This window comes from Cyanistes caeruleus, chromosome 20 (assembly GCF_971803275.1).
Source record: "Cyanistes caeruleus chromosome 20, bCyaCae1.hap1.1, whole genome shotgun sequence".
In the NCBI taxonomy this organism is placed as follows: domain Eukaryota; kingdom Metazoa; phylum Chordata; class Aves; order Passeriformes; family Paridae; genus Cyanistes; species Cyanistes caeruleus.
The window spans coordinates 8,532,521-8,551,777 of record NC_141720.1 but is presented as its reverse complement, the minus strand read 5'-3'; the positions used below and the strand labels follow the sequence as shown (position 1 = coordinate 8,551,777).

Sequence of the window (19,257 nt, the reverse complement as noted above, 5' to 3'; positions counted from 1 at the left end):
GACCAGACAGGGGCTTGGCTGTGGATGAGCCCCGTTCCACCCCAGCAGGAGCTCCAGGAGGAGCTGGAAAGCTTCCCTGGGTTATCCTGTGTTGTACCTCCAGTAACAAGAGGCACAAACTGTTCCAATTCAGCAACTGCACTGGGACAGGAGTCCCTGCCCCAGCATCAACCATCCTCCCTGATTTTAGGATTTCACACATTTCTGCAGCCACAGAAAACATCAGAACTCTGCACAAGCCGTGTTTTCCTGTTCCAGTCGAGAAGTAAACCCACACTGTGTGTCATCCTTCCAGGAGGAAAACCCAAGTCTCTCTCTCTCCTGCAGTCCATGCCTGGTTTTGAGGCCACACGGGAGGAATTCGGCGCCAGCTTTCAGGCAGTGCAGGAATGAGCTCGGGAGGGCAACGACAAGTTCAGGTCAAGGAGGCAGATCCCAGCTGGCCAGAGGAGGCTCCCTGGCCAGGGAGGGGGATGCTGCACCGGGCCATCGCTCTGCGCTCAGCACCCCGCAGCACACCCCGGCACTGCAAAAGCCTTCACTCACTGCACATCTGCTCTCTTCTTCTTAGCCAGAATAATCTTATTTTTCATATTTGGGTACATAAAAAAAATAAAAATCCAGGGACAACTCTAACTGTTTTCCAGATGAACAGAGACTCATCATGTGCAGCTGATTCAATTCACAAATGGAGCTGAAAACATCCAGAACACAGTGATGGGAAAGGCTGAAAATACTGAGGTTTGGATAAAGATTTGCTGTAGACGAAACCCAAATATTCAGGTTTCTCTCTGCAATTTTGTATCATAATAACTGGGATGAAAGCTCTGAAGAGAGTCTTCTACAACTATGCTTTTATCACTAGAAATGTCATCAAAATGGTCTATCCATTTTGTCATTCCCAATAGCAAAAAAAAAGGCACTGATGGAAATGAAAAGTTTAATAAAATAATTTTAAGAGCTCACCTGAATTTAGATGATCTGAAAGGGGAAGGTTTGATTTTGTTTAACTGGAGCCAGGTGACTCATGCTCAAAGCTCTGGGGATGTGGAAGAGGCGGGTGCTGGGGAATCTCCTCAAGCTCTGAGGGAATGTGAGGTGGGAATACTCAGTATTTTTCCTTTTCATCAGTCTGGCACCTTCAGAAACATTCATACAGGTGACTATGAGGCAGGAAAAGTTAATGAGGGACTGTAAACAATGACAAGAGGAAGCAGCCCTATATAAAACCATAAATAAATGGTTGGGAACTGTGTTCTGTGTTCCAGTTTTGCTAGCTCGGCTCTGTCTCTCTCACTTAACATTTCTGAAGGATTTAACTTCAGATGCTACAGAGCAACAGGCAGGAAAATGAACAACCCACATGGGGGGGATGTGACTGGGCTGGACCTTTCCAATTAATCCAACACTGCTCTATTTTCTTCTTTCTTTACTACATTCTTTCTCTTTTTGAAAGCCACACCCTGACACAAATGCTCTGTGTAGAGCGGAATATGCCACTCACAAAAGTGGGATTATGAACTGCTCGGGAGAAAAGCTGACAGCATGAAATCTCCATCTCTGAAACAACATCCCAGTCTGGCTGATCCCTGCAAAAGCCAGCTGCATGAGCTCAGGCACGGAGCTCTGCTGGGTCCTTCAGGAAGAAGAGCAATTGGAGATAAATGTAGCAGTAATTTTTGGGGTGTTAACTCCTCCTCCCCAGCACCAAACACAAACCTAACCAATGGAATTAAATATAATTAAAGACATGCCAAACTGTGGTAAAACACCCTGTCTGAGGCACTGCAAGTAGAGAACTCAGCACCCAGAGCTGACCTGGGTGTCACCCACTGCTGTCACCCTGCCCTTAAACCTTCCTGAACCTCAGAATTCATGGCAAGGAACTTGAATTCCTTATTTTGAAGGTGAAAGTTTCCGTGCTCTGTCAGTGGGGTCCAGTCAGCCCCAAAGCCCTGATCTGGACAGGTCTGAGGATGCCCTGACTTGTTCACACACAGAATTCGTGGCTCTGAATTCAGGCTGCCTCTGAGACAGCAGCTTCAGGGATTTCATTTCAGTTTCCCAGTCTTCTTTCATAATGAAGTGAACTGAAGTTTTCAAAATTTAAACTTAACAAACAACAAAAACCCCCCAAAACCAACCAAACAAGAGGAAGTTTCTGCTCGGCCAGCAGAGAGGAGTGGTGGGTATCAGCTTAATTTATAATTTGCATTAGTCCAATGAACTGCAGACAGACCATCAAGAAATTGAATAAAAATCAGATTAAAACCCCAATTTCCCTGTAACATGCAACCCCTCTGTGCCTGAAGAACGGTCATACACTCCTGAAGTCCGAGGGAAAAGGAGGAAGGGAAAATCTGTACAAAATATCTCTTTTCCAAGCCGAGAGAAACAGTGTTTCTGTCAGTGCTCCAGACACTCTTTGCTCACGAGTTCCTCGCAGACTCCAGCCCAGCGCACCCTGAGCCTGGAAGATTTCCAGGCTTTTTTTGCCTCAAGGCTCCCAGGGATACATCAGCTCACAAGCAGTGCAGGGAGGAAGGTAATTTCCTTTCTGTGAGGATAACTTAACTTTCAGTTCAGCTGTACCCACACCAAAATCGTCAGTGACTTATTGTTTTTGAAGACTTATAAAGGAAAGTTCCATACACATCATTAAAGTAAGTCCTTTTTAGTATTTTCACAGCACATGATGATTATTTTTAGAGTGCACATAGGTAAAGTAGTTACTACCTGAGGTAAAATGTAGCAGCTTCTTGAGAGCCTTACAACAAAATGGTTCAGAATGAGCATTTACTTTAAAATTTAGGCAGGGAATTCACTGCTCTCCCTTTATTGAATGGTGTCACAGCTACCACAACACTATGGATTATTCTTGCTGTGCATATGGGGATGAAATCCAAATGCAAATGAAAAGCACTCATTACACATAGTATAGATATTTAATGATATTAATGAGCAGGAAAAGTGGTGCCATATGAAAAAGGAAGAGGAAGAATGTACATGTAAATAATGAAATATTAAATAAGTGTTCAGGCAGTCTCCTGGAAGTTAAACCAGGACATTAATTCTTTCAGCATCACCATCTCTCCATGCAGACTGTGCCGGTTGTTTACTGTCATTATGGTCATTATACACCATGGCAGGGTGGAGATGCAAAGGAGGATCAATGTCCCATTGTTTTGGGATCTGCATCACCACCAATTAAGAGCTGACTCGTGCACAGCACTCAGGATCTAAGGAAATGCAGAGTATTGCACACACTGCAGTAATGGAGCTCCCAAGCCCATTCCATGACTGGAGAAGTGAAGCCCCGAGTGATTTACTCAGCACCACGTGGGAAGGCTGGGGCAGAGCGAGGCAGAACCCTGCACCCTTTATCCTTGCCCAAAGAGTAAATGGAGCTTCCCCACCCTCCTGAGACAACTCCCTCGAGATGAACAAGTACTGAACATAATCATCTTCTTTTCCTACAGCATCTTTTGTCCACCAGAGCACAGACACTTCTGCATATTTGTTTCTGCAAATACTTGTTCAATTTAATGTATTTAAAACATTTAAACTTCCTCTTTTGCACACAGGTAAAAAAAAATAAAAATCCAAGGAATGTGCCCAATACTAAGTGGGAAAGTCAGTTATTTGCTTCTAATAAATAATGTTCAGATTTTAAGAAAGAGTCATAATGTATTTTTAAAATGTGAATAAAAGAATTTCTCAGATATCACTGTCCAAAAAGGAAGTAAGAGAAATGACACCTCCAATTCCCAACAAGCTGAGTTTTGGATCACATTGGAATTTCTGCAACTCTTTGATGGTGGGAATTCACAACATGCTGGCTCCGAAGGGCCAAAGGAGGAGGCCAAAGGCGTTATCCCCAGGCTCTGTGTGGAACAGGCAGGGTGCAGAGGGGAAGCTCCCTGGCCCAGGCAGGGCACTGAGAACCCCGGAGACGCTTCCTGCGCTCATCGTGAACTCCGGGAACGGGGCAGAAACAGCGAGCCTGACCTCAGAGCACAGCACATTTCCTGCCCGCTTCCCTGCCGAACAATAGAGCTAAAGAACATCAGCTTCTCGCATCAGCGAGCTGGGGGAGACCAAAACAAAACCACTTCACTTGCTCTGCTGACACAGAACACTCAGGTACATTGCTTTATGACCTGACTGCTAACGATGCTAATAAAATTTACAAAGTCAAAACCCATCTAAAGATTTGTGCTAAATTTCCACAGACCTAACAAAGCAATTAAACACATGGAGTCCAATGCAAATGGAAGAAGAAACTTCTACCAGAATCAAACACCGTGTTCCTCAGAGCAGCCTGCTCCTTTCTCACCAGGAGGAAAATTCCAGGAGTGTGAAGAACTCCACTGTACAGCAAAAATTCCAAAATAAAAAGAAAAATCTTGTACAAACCCCTAAATCAAACAAAACCCCTCAGACATAACTGGGAGCTGCACAACACTTCCCAGAACTGTGTGCATCTTCCATGCTGAGCTGCTGGCAGGAAATATTTTTTTAAGTGGGACTATTCTTCCCAAATACTCCTTATTACTAAAATAAAATGTTAGCAGTGATTCATTGAGTGATTAATGGAGTAACTTCAGCGCTGGGTTTCTCAGCATCTCCCATTTCCTTCTCCAAGACAAAACTGGGGCAGCTCTCTGCCATCACCCTGGGGGGGCTCAAAAGGAACCTCAAAACCTCACCTGGTCCAACCTTCAGTGGGAAGGGAGCCCAGATGATGATCTTTACCTTCTTATCTGCACATTTAAATAAGCAAAACCCACATCACCTCTAGGTTAGGAATCTAATTATTAGATGTAATAACAAATTACTGTAATAAACTGCAAAATCCGCATTGACCTTGATCAAAATATTCATACAATAAAATAAATTAACTCCTAAAAATATTTTTACTTTGTATTTCAGCAGTAAACTTGCTGTTGTGTTGCTGCAGGGAAGGAGTTGATAAAAGTCTGGCATCACTGCCTTCCTGTGCCAGATTTATGGGTTATTATTAGCAGAAGGCTCGGCTATTTATCGTGAGTTCTGTTACAGTGGCTTTCCAATGTGGCTTGCTAAAAGATCAGGGAAAAAACCATGAACCTTGAAACCATGAAAGCTCCTGCAGGGCATCACTCTCCTTGCTTGTGTGGAAGTTCAGTCTGTTCTAACCCCAGGTGGGGAGAAGAGAAGGTTTTACAGGTGTTGTAGAGCCCAGGAACTCCCGTGTGCACAGAGAACTTCTCCCAGTCTCAGGAACGCCGTGGGCTCCAGGGAAGCAGCCGCCTCCTCTCCCCTCCCGATGCCATCTGGACCTGAGGCTCTCCCTCTGCAAGAATCAGCTCTTGGGGTGTTTAATCTCATGACAACATCCACTGACAGCAGCATCTCTGCTGGCAAGTGAAATGAAAGATTAACTTGATTACACATGCTATGTAAAACTTATTTCCTGATTAATTAATAGATTAGGCACTTCCAATTCATGTTTAAATGCCTGATAATGATCTCATGCTCATATAACAAATCACTGATTTATATACACACAATCTAAACTTCATTTTTCATGTGACAGATTATTTTCTTCCTTTCCTTGCCACATAATTTGCAAACTCCACTGCAAATATAGTTGCTCGTTTCACTTGCTTTTTGGCATCAGATGACTCATCCAAGGAATATTTTGGCAAGAATGATCTTTAGCCATCTTCCTTATCAGTCTGACATGACAGAGTAGCACAGAAAACACCCTCTGTTTTGGAAGTTAACAAGTTGAAAAATGAGAATGTAGCTATTGTTTTTAAAGAGGGCTTTACAAAAGTGACTGGAAATCCTGCAATCAGTTTTTAAATACCATTGTGAGGGTGGTTTATTTAGATTTACGTTTTTCCTTCTGGCACAACAACAGAGGGCTGCCCTGAGAGATGTTATTGTCTGAGTGCAGCTGATTGCAAAATGTGGAGAGCCTCCTTGAAACAACAGAAATATGAAAAACACTCCAAGAGCAAAGCAAGGGCTGGGATGTTTTGAAGTGTGGAAGCTCAGGGCACCAACACCTCCAGTGCCTGAGCTCTCCTGAGCCAGGGTCCAGTGTTGGGAATTCTCACCCTGCCCTGGGCAGAGAACTGGGTGATGATCTGATAAAGGACACTCCAAATAAAAATAATAGAAAATATTTAGCAAGGCACACAGTGCTCAATAATGCTCCTCTATTGCAGCATCAGCTCAAATTGTTTTTCTTCTGCTTATCTTCCCACTTTTTCATACAGATCTTCCACTCACAAGTGTATGTAGTCTATATGTTCCCATTTTACATTTTTAGAAAGAAAAAGCTACTAAAAACCCTCTTCCTACTGAATTTATATACTTTATTCTTCTAATATACTAATTTTTCCTGGATTAACAAGTCTAACTCTAATTCCTTTGAGCCCCTGCAAAGGTCCATCCAACGGCAGCTTGTCTTCACATCCTTGGACATGCACGTGGCAGCAGCCTTGGATGAGCTTGCAGGGTTTGTACAATCCATTAGTCAAAATGCCACACTGGTGCAAAGAAGGCAGTTTGTCTGTTTGTTGTTTTATCTAAGATGGTTGGGTGACCTCAAAGCATTTTTGGGAGGAGACACAAAGAGTAGCTTCTTATTGAAACAGCTCAAGCGTGTTGATGAACGGCCTCACAGGAATCATCCTCCCAAGTCCTTCTCCACCCTAAAACAGAACTTGGTTGCTGACCCTCCAAACAGGGACATCTGAGGTGAACTCTGAAAAGAGAACAGCACCAGGCAGGGCAGAGCACTCCCAGCACTGGGGATGGGGCATCACATGCACTGTGCAGGCATTTCCTTGGCTTTTCATCAGGGAAGAAAATGCAAACACCTGCTGGAACTCCGAGTGCAGGATTTCAAAACAAATTCTATAAAGAATGAGGAGTTCAGTGGGACTTTGATATAAAACACGACCAAGTGTGCAGCCCCTAAACAATGCACAGAAATTCCTATATGGATCTAGATCTATTTATCTCGGGGCAGCAATGGCCCCTCTGCACTGCGCAGCTCCCACCGGCCGCAGCAGGATGCAGCCTCACAGCTCAAACTACACAGTCAGTCTTTGCTAATCTTGGCCTAACTCAAAACTCTACTTATCTTTTCCTTTCTAAATCATCCCCAGGACAAGACTAGAATCTCTTTTGAAATGTAAAGGTTCTATAATAAAATTTAGAAAGCACATATGGTACAAATATCAAGCGTGAACATCTTTTCCCATCTTGTACGTTTCAAAGACTGTGCAAACAGCACTTTTCCCTGGTTTTGATCATGCAGCCAAAATGAGTCATCTGTGAACAATTATGGCTCTGGCAGGGGCCTGACTGTTGGAGAATGAAAGGAAACACTTTATTATTGAAATGATCAGTATGCCAAGCTGAGAGGCGACTGCAGAGAATGTTAAGAGTCCTTTATGCTCCTTCAGCCAGCAAAATTGAAAGCAGAGGATGCAGCACTCCCCTCTCAGACACCTGAGAACACCTGAGTTGAGAATGGGCAATGCAAAGCACGAGGAAGTGGAAGCTGTGGAGATGAGCAAGGGAATACATGGCAGGAAAAGAAACACAACCTTAAAGCAGGACGCCTGGCTTAAGAAAGTGTTGGTTATTCCTGGCTTAGCTCTCTCAGGGGAGTCATGAACATATTAAAGGAACACACAGTCAGAGGCCTCCGTGCTGAAATCTGAAACTATTAAAGGACATTTGTTGGGAGTTCAGGATTGGCTGAGTTTAACAGGATCTTCTGAAAGGGGATGAATGGAATTCCCCTCGAGGAGAAAAAATAGCAACCAAACAATTTAGTAGGAACAGGGATCTCCCAATGTGCAGCCCATTTCAGCAGCGATACTGCTGTGTCTGGGTTTGCTGCCAGCAGGGACGAGGTAGGATCCTTCTAGAATTCCAAGGGTAACTCGGGATCTAAGCTGCTCACTGAGAGCTGGGCAGGGCAGGGAGCTGGGCAGGATATTGGTTTGATGGACTTGGCAAATGGGATGAGCAGGAGATGATTTTAAAATTGGACTACGAACAAGCAATGTATGGGAGAGTAATTCTTGTCCTCTTTTCCACGAGCAGCTTGCAGAGGGAGGGGGAACAATGTGGTGATCACCACCCAGAGCCTACAGACTATTTAAAGACCATGAGGGTTGACAGGATGACAAGGGAGACTCGTGTACACAGAACTGCTAATGGAAGGTGTAGGGGGGAGATCAGGGAACAATCTGATAAAAGCACATTTTGCACTCTGAAATACAGGTCCAACTCCCAACAGAAGAGATGCTGGAGGAATTTAAGATCAATATTCTGACAGCAGGACCTCTCAGGTCTGAGCATTAGCTGACAAATACCTCTTGCTGTTTCTGAAACCCTGAGCTTTGACAACCTTTGGAACAGATTATCCCACCATCACCACAGTTTGGGAAGCGTGGATCCAAAATGAAGTGCCCTGGCAGGCTGGAGCCCAGGCTGAGCTTGCAGGCTTTACACCATGTGAGGGTGAAGGCTCACCAGTAAGAGGGGATTCGTGCTGGTCAGGGCTAAAATGTAACTTCCCTGAGATCCTGAGCAGGGCAGGGAATGTTTACAGATGTGGTATTTGTCTTTGCAGGAATCAGCCTTGGAAAAGGTCACATTCTGCCTTCTTCATAGTCTCACAGGGACCAGGAATGCCACACTTACTGTGTCAGGGCAACATAAGAGACTGCAGATTCCTGTTATTGAGGGGACTTTGGAGGCTCCTGTTGAGCTCATTATACAAAGACACTTTTGCTCCTAACAGAACTCATCAGGGCAGGGCGACAAATTTCCTCCAGATCTACTCCAAACAAGACAGCCTGGCAAGCAGGGACACACCGGAGGTGATAAAACACTTAGCAGTGCTGAAAACACACACCAGGAATTGGAATTTCCCAAAATGCTCATTCTTTGCAATTTCAGGAAGTAGCCCATGGTTACCTTCACAGTAAGTGGCAATCCTACATGGAAGGTGTCTTGTTTCACTCAGGAGCAGCCTGGAATGTCATCTTGGCAGCAAATGGAGTGTTCTTTTTGTTTGGGTCAAGTCACTCATAAACTTCCTTCCATAACACTGAGCTGGGTATAAACCCAGATAATAAGTGGTATTGTGCAGCTTTTCCCAGCTGTGGCCAGGCTGTGCTTTGCACACATGCACTGTGCACCTCTGCAATTTGGTTTGACTTTTCTGAGCATTCCTAGGTCACAAACAAGCCCTCAGAGTCCATTGCTGCTTTGACTATTGCAACAGAAATGAGATAGTTTCAATTTAAACCATAAAAAACAAGACAATGTCAGCAGTCTTGGAAAAACATTTGTTATACACACTGAGCACAGAGGAACCCGGGAGAAGGGAGAGAGCTTTTCCAGCTGAAAACGGCAGAAACACCAATGCTGTGTCAGCACTTTAGAGCCTAAGGAAACCTGCTCTGTTCTGGACACAACCCTGCTGCAAATCCAGCTGCTCACAGGGAATTCCATCTCAACGCAGCACCTGGGAAGTGCCCAAGGTGCAAACTTTGCTGTGACCAGCGCTGGCTCTGAGGTTTCCTCATTTCAGCACCTGCCTGGGCTGTCCCCAGGCAGGGCTGTCCCCAGGCAGGGCCGTCCCCAGGTACCGCTGTCCCCAGGCAGGGCTGTCCCCAGGCAGGGCTGTCCCCAGGCAGGGCTGTTCCCAGGCAGGGCTGTCCCCAGGTACCGCTGTCCCCAGGTACCGCTGTCCCCAGGTACCGCTGTCCCCAGGCAGGGCTGTTCCCAGGCAGGGCTGTCCCCAGGTACCGCTGTCCCCAGGCAGGGCTGTCCCCAGGTACCGCTGTCCCCAGGTACCGCTGTCCCCAGGCAGGGCTGTCCCCAGGTACCGCTGTCCCCAGGCAGGGCTGTTCCCAGGCAGGGCTGTTCCCAGGCAGGGCTGTCCCCAGGCAGGGCTGTCCCCAGGTACCGCTGTCCCCAGGCAGGGCTGTCCCTGTCCCGGAGCAGGCAGCGATCTGAGCTCCGCACGCCTCTGCTGCCGCCCGCAGGCGGCTCCGCCTGGGATCGCTGCCACATCCCCAGGCCAGGGTTAGCGCTCTCTCCTAAGAGCGGGCTTCCTCCTAAAAATCCCTTTCTACGGAGCTCAGGAAACATGTTCACTGCTGGTTTTCCCTGCCCAAACGCTAAAGAACATTAAAAAAAATAATACCCTTTTTAGTGAAGTTTGTTACTCCAAGTTTCATTACTTCCAACCTAAAAAACTCCAACAAACCACAAATCCTTGTGTTTTGAAACAATAATTAAATGAGGAATAGTCTGTGTGGGACCATGACAAGTCAGCTGAGGAGTAAAGTCCAAAAGTAAAGGCAATGCAGCAGAGTTAAACATGTGTAGGTTTTATTTCTAGTCACACGCTGAGGAACAGTTCCTAACTTGTGCTGTTGTATCCCAGGTAAGTTTGTCCAGATTTCACATACAAAGAGGTCAAATGAGTTTTTTAGACTGCATTTTCTGTTCTGTTCTTAAAAAAAAGGAGTCTATTATATAAGATGCTGACCAATCTGAAGGCAAATTAGCAAAAGTCTTACACCCATGCTTAATTCCAAGAATATGACTGAAGGAAATCTCAACAGCCCAGGTTTCATTGCTTCCATCTGTAACAGCGCACAGGCCTGGGTACGCTCCCAAGCTTTCACCCAAATCACTTCCTGGCCATCACAAAGGTTTTACAGCCCTGCCTGGGAACCTGCCCAGCTTTCCCAACCTGCTTTTTTCCATGTCATACTAAAAAGCATATGTGGATTTAATATTTGCTAATCCAATGACTGCATTACTTAACTGCATACAAGTGAGCTAAACGTGCCAGCATCAAATGATCCCAGAGCCCTGGACAAAACTGAATGTCTGGAATACACCTTCAGAAACAGTGGGATGCAGCCAACAACCACTATGGAACACATCCTGTGCCCAGGGCAGAACTCTGACAAGGAATGTGACTCCCAGGTGGGAGCTGAGATCAGAGAGCTGAGGTACGGTGTCCAGCCAGTCTGAGGCACAGCAGCACTTGGAGCAGACTTTAGGGAATCTTTTCCCTATGAAGAAGGGATCAGAGAAGTATTGAAGGACAGGAATTATTGCTGCAGTGCACTCCCAGACCTTGCTTTGGACACAAGAAGAATCATGGACTTGCCTGGTGATTTGTGACCATCAGGTGAAGCAGCCTCTCCTCCCTCTCAAGCCCACTGTGACATGGTGGCCATTCCCAGTGAATTTTCCCCTTGCCCATGGAAGAGGCCCCAAGCTGCAGCTCACAGAGGATTTTGGTCCAGCTGCCTGACCCCAAGCAATGCTGTCACTCACTGTCCCCTGAGAAGTGCTCTGACCCACGGGCCCAGCTTTGCTCTCCAAATGCCCAGAGCACCTCCAGCCTGTGGAAGGATGACGAAGAACATCCCACCAGGAGCATGGGAGACGAGGTGGAGGAAGCTCCTGGCTATCTGCCAAGCCTCACCACTCTGCTTTTTCATTTTTAGTTTCTGCTCTTTGCTGGAAAGTTTCTACTTATGCTCTGGTTTCCATGGCAACTGCATTTCTTGCCTTTCTTCTCTAGCATTAAATTTTTTATTTGATTTCCCTTCTTCCCAAGACATGACTCTCTTTTCCTTTTGTAAAAAGGAATTAAGTGTTGTCTTCTCTTTGGTTGTTGATATTTTTAAAGGAGGTAGGAGACACTTTCACTCAGCCGCAGAATCCGTCTAGAACAGCAGCAGAGATTTAATCTCCCAGGGAAGAGTATCAGGGGATTCCCTTGCAGAAAAGCCATTTACTGTAATTATCTTAACAAGATTATGACATGTAAGAGTTCCAGGTACTGTGGAACCCAATATTTTTTAAAAGTTGGCTGCTTGTTTTTATGAGACCTGACCTGGCCATTTTTTCCTCTACAACTAAACATTTTAATTTATTTTTTGTAATCACATTATTTGTGACTCTTGAGCAGTCTCAGGAGAATAGTTTAGTATTGGAAATGCACTAGAAATGTGTCCTTCAGTTCCAAACTGTAGGAGAATTCAAACTTTTCACTGACAGTGTTCTCACCTGGCTGGGTGTTGGGGTGAAGCTGAAGGACCCCTCTTTCCCCTGCCATGGTCAATCACCCACACACCCTCACACAAAGCACACAGACAAAAACCTCACAACTCACGGAGCTTAAGCTAATTAATTTGTCTTGCCCTTGTCATGTTGGGACTGAATTAATCTGACAACCTGAATTCACTTGAGAAGGAAAAAATTCATCAGAATAGCAAATCTGGATTAGATCTACCAATTTGGTTTTTCCAAGCTTTAGCTTCATCGTAAACACAATTTATATGCTGCAAAGCTCTGAAATAATATAGGTTTTCATGCCAGTTCACTATGAAAGATTCTCTCCACATCTAAATTCTCCAGCACATTCAGGCCATAAACTGACCCTCCTGTACAATTGTAGATTACAAGGTTTCCAGTCTTTATCTCTGCCTGGTGGGATTTCACAGTAAATTCTTTCAGGACTGAATAATTAAAAGAAGCAAAACCACAGCATTTGGCTCACAAGGCAACACAAACAAATCTGTCCATGGGTGCTATCTTGTTTGCAGCACATGTGCACAGATTTACATGTAGGATTGAGGCTTAGTGCTCTGTTTGTTTAGATTTTTCATTATTCTGTATCCCAAGCATAAGGTAAACTGTATAAAGACTGAACTTGGAACAACTTTAAGAGTGAGCTGATTGTCTTAAATCATTTCATTAACCCAATTATGTGTTTTTTAAGATTCTTACTTCTCAGAAGAAATAAGGGAAATGGGTCAGAAGTGAGAAGTCCAGTCTACCATACTTGGTTCATGTGTCACTCCTGCTCTTGAATTCTCTCTTCCAAGGAATATCTAGGTCAGGAATTCACAGGATCTTATATAAATCTGGCTATTTTCAGTGTGTTTGCCAGCCAAGCTATCTGAATTGTCAGATATTAAATACATGTGCTAGGATCTGTACTGTAAAATCCCATTACAACATACACTGTGCATGAACTCCCCATGGATTGGCTTCACTGCAGGCCAGGTCCCCCACTTTGAGTCAGGGTCAGGAGGAAAGTTTTAGACATCTGAGCATGGCCTCCCTGCTTTCTTGCCTCGGAGCTCCCAGGATTAGGGATTCAAAGAGCTGCTTTAGGCGTAGTCCCCTAAATCGCAGCCATAATGCGGCTTTTATGTGGCCACGGACAGGCTTCATGTCTGCACTGTTTCAATTCCCAGTGTGGGGATTGATTTAGGCAGACAGCAGCTTACTCAGCTCTCTCAGCTGCTGTGCTGAGGCGAGAACATCCAGCAGCCCCTTGCTCATCCTCGCTTGATTTAATGATTTGCTGGCCAGACTACAGAGAGCGGCTCAGGAACTCCTACCCAGCGTGCCATGATTTGTGGGTTGCTGTTGCTCATCTGTAATTGCAACGAGAAATGCTCATCAATCATCCCAGCTCTCCAGCAGAACGTTGGGAGATAGAGCAATGGAGAGCTTTCAACCTGCCCTATCTTTTTGAAAACATTCTAATCCTGCAAATAAAGATCTGGATGCTGTTCCAGTGCCAGGACAAGAGCAGCTCCCTTCCCATCCCAAAGGGCAAAATCATCCCTTGGTGAAAAGACCCAATATTCCTCCCCTAGAGCAGTGACAAGAGGGGGCTGGGAGTAAAATCTGCTAATCTTCATGGTTGTACTCATTAACACCAAACTCTCAATTTTCAGCATCAAAACAGTTTTCTCCAGATCTCCTGGAGCCCCTTTAGGTACTGGCAGAGTCTCTGAGATCTCCCTGGAGCCTGTTCTCCAGGCTGAAGAGCCCCAACCCTGTCAGCCTGTCTCCAGAGCAGAAGTTCATCCCTCATCATTGTCCAGAACTACAGTCTGACACGAATGCCCCTCTGACATTCCCTGTGCCTGAGCTATCTGAGCCCCATTACAAATGTTTCCTCTCCTCTGTGAAGCACAAGCTGAAAATCACCATCACTTAGTCCCCAGTGGGACAAGAGAACCCCTGTGGATAAACCCAGACTGAATGGGGATTCCTGGGAAGCTGCACTCCAGATCTCTACAGTCTTTATCACCCTCATTATCGCTCACCCAGATTTGAAAATTCTTTTTCTAGCAGTCCTGTGGACCACACCTTCCCAATAATGTCCAGATTTGAACCTCTCACATTAATTTCCTGCAGTATAATAGAACACAAACTTAACACGATTTATTGAGACAATTAAAATTCAGAAAACAAGCTTCTCCGTGCTCCATAAAGCACAGCAAATTTATTTGCTGCAGTCAGTAAAACTCTGCTGCCTAAAGCTGTGCAGTAACTCAGCAGGGCCTGGCCAGGGACTGTGGGACCCTCAAAGCTGGGTTGGGATAATCAATTAGAGCTGGGTCTGCATCGGGGCTGCTGCAGGGACCCCGCAGCTCCCAGGCCCTTCCACACCTGGAGAAGCAGAAAAAAGAGTCAGGAAAGAAAAGCTTTGGAGGGTCTGTGGTTGGTCTGCGTTCAGCTGCCATGTCTACCAGTCCTACCAATAATTATGACCAGTTTTGAAGCTGTACATTTACACTATCCAGTATTTCAAGTTCCCTTAACGAAAGACAAAATAGAACTGATTCTTGGTCCACCAAATAAAAAAAAACTCTCTAGTTTGGAATTATTGGAATCATTACAGATGTGTAAGAAGGCTGCAAGCACTTGGATACACCACACTCATGCTCAAATACATACATTTATGTAATGAAATCACTTAATTTGAAACACACCACCAAAAAGCCAGCTTGCATTTAGGCTGCCTCAAAGAAGAGATGCCATGCTAGAGATTTTCCCAGTTACTTATAAAATAATCAGTTATTTAAAGTTATCTGGTTTGAGGGGTATTTATTAAGTGAATTTAGAATATAATTGCTCTGAACAATGATAAACTTGTATTATACCCTGAGTAAGCACTACAGGCAGGTGATAAATTGCAAAAGTAATGCTACATCAGTTTAACTTCCTGCCGAGTCACCCTGAACTGCTCCAGCCTTGCACAAAATAGCCCCTGCTTTCATTACTAATAAAACACAGAATTAATTACTCAAAATAAAAGAGGCCTTGAAAATGTGCCCAGACACTGAACCATGCTGGCTTTTGCATTCTTTTTCCTTTTCTTTTTTCTCCCATAAAGGAACCTCAAACCCAATGCTAGTTATTTCTTCAAAGCCAGCTGCACCACACGAGGTTTTGTTCCAGGACTCCTCCATTCCCATGTGGATGCTCAAGCCCTACACACACAGCAGACTCTCCAGTCACCATACTCCTCTCAAAATACTTAAACTGATGGCAGGCTGCACCACAAATTTCATTTCTCTGGCTGGATTATGAGAAAAAATAGCTCAGTTTTGGAAATTCTCTCAAGCTATGGAAATATTTTAGACCAGGATCCAAATCTTTCAAACGTCTAGTGCTGGACTGAAATTCTCCAGAGACTTTCAGGCGATTCTGCTCCAGCTTGAACAAGAAGAATCCTTGGTTTGTTATTATTAACAGCTGGGAATCTTTATTTCCCTGCTCTCCAGTAAGAAGGATTCCAGCTTCTCCCAGAATCTCATCGTTATAGAACATGCAGGTTTAGAGCTGTGCCTGTTTTCATCTCAGATGTTTTCCAGGAATTTGCTTAAAGATAAAACATCACCCAAAGTTTCCAGGAGATTTTAGCTCCTGTCCCCTTTGTGTCACCCCCACACGCTGTCATGGGGCTCTGGCAGTGGGTGACCTGCATCCTCCTCCCTCAAAGCAACCTTGTCACGAGCAGGACCAGGAAAAAGCCATAAAACTTTTTTAGAGCAACACAAACACAAGGTTCCCACCAGTTCCTAACCAGAGCTTTTAAAAGCTCTTGGGCACCCATCCAGCCCTTCTGGCTGCACTGTGCTCATGGAGGAAGAGAACATGGGAGAAAGGATTCAAGCAGCACAAGAAGCCTGAGCAGCCAAACAGCTGCACAAGGAGCCCAGAACGGGCTCTGCAGAGTTCATTTTGGAGCCCAGCACAAGGCTGAGCACAGCCTGGGGCCTCGCTGTCCGTGACAAAGTCCCTGCTCAGCCTTGGGCACCTCCTCTCAAGGCTGACCTTGAGTCCAGCTTTGCCTGCAGAGACAAAACTCTTCCTCCCTTTCTGGACCACCCAGCTGGGGATGGACCCTCCAAAGGAGAGGCCTTGGAGGTTTTCTAATTGTCAGAGACAGTGTGGAAGGTACTTCATGGACCTCCCAGGGCTCCCCTGCATCACCATTACATTACCTGCATGTAAGAACATCTCTGCTTCTGCTGAACGACTGCAAAGTCACTTTTCCCATTCTCTGAGGCAGAGTGACACATAACGAAGGCAGGATTTAGAGCGTGGGCTGAATCTCATGTGAGAAGATTCTGACTGCAGAGGTAAAGTATTGGCTAAATTTTATAGTGATGGAGTTAATTTTGTTGCTAAGAAAAGCAAAGGCACGATGAGGACTGGCTCCAGAGATTACACAGTGTGTGGTCTCTGCACTTGAAGAGCTCTGCACAGCACTCACTCATGTTACATCAATTACTTTAACAAAGTTAGATTCAGAATAATATTTATAAAGCTGAGATCCACAGACCTTTTTGCAATCACCTGGGTACAATCACCTTATTCACAAAACTGGCTATAAATTATGCTAATCAGTGAAACACTCAGAAGATGAAGAGAGGTTTCTTGTGTAATTTTAAATGGATTCCTATAAAGAAAAAAACTGGGAATATATAAAATTACAGAGTTTCAGTGCACATTTCTGTTTGAATCTTGGCTGTCGGTGATATAAAGGTTAAAACACTATGACCAGGAAATTTAAAAGATATCATTTTTATTGTGGGACCCCTTCTGTGTCTCCACAATGATTAAATATAATACTGGAAGGTTTTGGTGGACATCTATGTAATCTTAAACACCAATCCTGGCCACTCCAGTGAAGCCTAAATGAAATGGTAATTTTGCTCTCAAGACAGTCCTTCCTATCTGTGACTCAGTCCCTCTGTTGTATTTTACCATTATCTTAAAAATAAACCTTTTCCTTTGTGATTTTCATTACATAAAAAGTTGAACAACACAGTGAGATACAGTTTTCTTTTCATGTCCTTTGGTGGGGTGGGGGTAATTTAAAAAAATATTTAACTTCAGCCTATCTCTAATGTATATTTCAATTAATGGCAAATTCCTGTACATTATTCAGGTGAGACTGCACCTGCTGAGCAGTTGGTGCTCCTTGAAGGTAATCAGCAGTAGAATGACCTTCGTAGTGTGTGCGGTTCTTCCTGTAAGTGCTGGGATGTAAGAGCAGAGGGACTGCCACTCCTGAGGGAGGGTCCTGGCCAGGATCAGGAGTGTTCCCTGGTCATGGAGAGCTGGCAGGTGTCTGACTGCAGAGCTGCATTTCCACCTGTCCAACAACACGGGCCTCCTCTGGCTCCTGAGCAGCCGAGGAAGGCAGGAAAGCACAGCCTGGGAGGTCACTGGCTGTGAAGTGATTCCCATCTTTCAGCTCAGGCACAAGAAAGGTAATACTGCACGTGTTTTTAAACATATCCCAGGATTTGAGGTGAAGTACAGGAAATCCTGTATTAGGTGTGACATCTGGCAGCCCTTCCATAGTGCTGGATGCTGAGAAGTGAGGAGGATAAATGGCTCCCTAAAGACAGGATTGGGCTGTGGGCATGGGCTGCCCTGTTAGCTGGGCCACTGCTCTTCTCCAGCTGCCTCTGCCTTTGCCTTTTCTAGGATCAAAGGGAAGTATCCCAGGTCTGTATCCCAGGCTTGTATCCATGCTGCACAACTTCTCCACACCTTTTGCCCAGGTTTCTCTTTACTCAACTCAGATTCTTCCCCTTTCCCTGCTCTGTTCTTCTTCCCCTTTCACAGCTCATCACCAGGTACAGACACAGGTGACTCTTCATCTGACTTCCTTTGATGATGTCTCAAGTTCAGATTCCATGGAATTAAAATCCCCAAACAAAAGCTACAATTTATGGATGTTATAACTCAAAGTGTCCAGACTTTTGTGTGACTCAAACCCTTTGCAGGCCACTCCTGACCCCTGTAACACAGACCTAAGGGCTTTAAACCATTGAGGAATGTCCTTGTGTGTGGATTCTTCCTTGTTTCCATGAGGTTATTTGTCGACACACTAAACAGTGCTGCTACTTGGGACACAAAATCCATTAAGAGGAGTGATGTGCTAAAATTAACTATGTATTTGTTTTCTCTTCAGTTTCTACAGAACATGGGGAGAGATACAGATGGTTAACAGCACTGAGATTATAGTGATAGCAGTAAAATTTGATGACTCTTATCAAAAGCATCGTATGGCTTATGAGAGCAAGTAGCAATTAAAAGAAAAAAAAAAAAAAAACAAACCAAAACTCAAATGATTTCCAAGCTTACCCTGGACAGGGAACAGGAATAGCAAAGGGGAGTTAAAGCCTGTGTCCTGCAGGATTTATTAAAATAAGAAGATCACTACTTCAAACCTTGACAGACACAGGTTACCTGAAGCAGTTTGGATCTGAATGAAACAGAGGTGCTGTGTATGAGCCTGAATCACTGACAAAGGGAGATTTAAATCTGGGGTGGGAATTTTACTGCTCAGGAAAGCAAGGCAGGGATCAGCTGCACCAACCTGAGACAAAGGCCAAGCAATAGCTCCGGGATCTCCAACTGGCACTCCAGACAGAGCACTCTTTCTCCATAGCTAGAAAAATGCTGTACAGGCAGGGAGATGCCTGACAAAATAAGCTGAATCACTCACTTCTCCACTTTCAACCAGAACAAGACTTTGTTCCGTCTCTCTGGATGAAATATTAATCCAGCCTGTAAGAGAACGATACCCACAACCTTCCATCAGAGACCTCTCTGTTCAGACTCCTCTGTGGAGAATTACCTTTGCTCTTTCCCCAGCTGGAAAAGCTCTTGTATTCCTGTTTCTCCCTCCCTCTTCTGAGCTGCCATGACTGGAACTCCAGACTTTCCAAAGCTACAATGATTTATTGAAACCAGTTCTACTTAGTGAGAGCTCTGGCAAGCAGAAGCTGTGCTAATGCACCCAGCAATCCACAGAGCAAGATAAAATCTCCCAAGAACATTTTCAAGTGGTAAAAGAAGAAACAACGAGGGAAG

The 19,257-nt window shown here is 44.8% G+C and overlaps 1 protein-coding gene across 6 annotated transcripts in view; it reads right to left on the bottom strand.

Moving 5' to 3' along the window:
- The window catches only part of DAB2IP (DAB2 interacting protein), a 186,364-nt gene that overhangs the window by 130,243 nt on the left and 36,864 nt on the right, over positions 1-19,257 (bottom strand). The gene's annotated exons all lie outside the window — the stretch shown is intronic.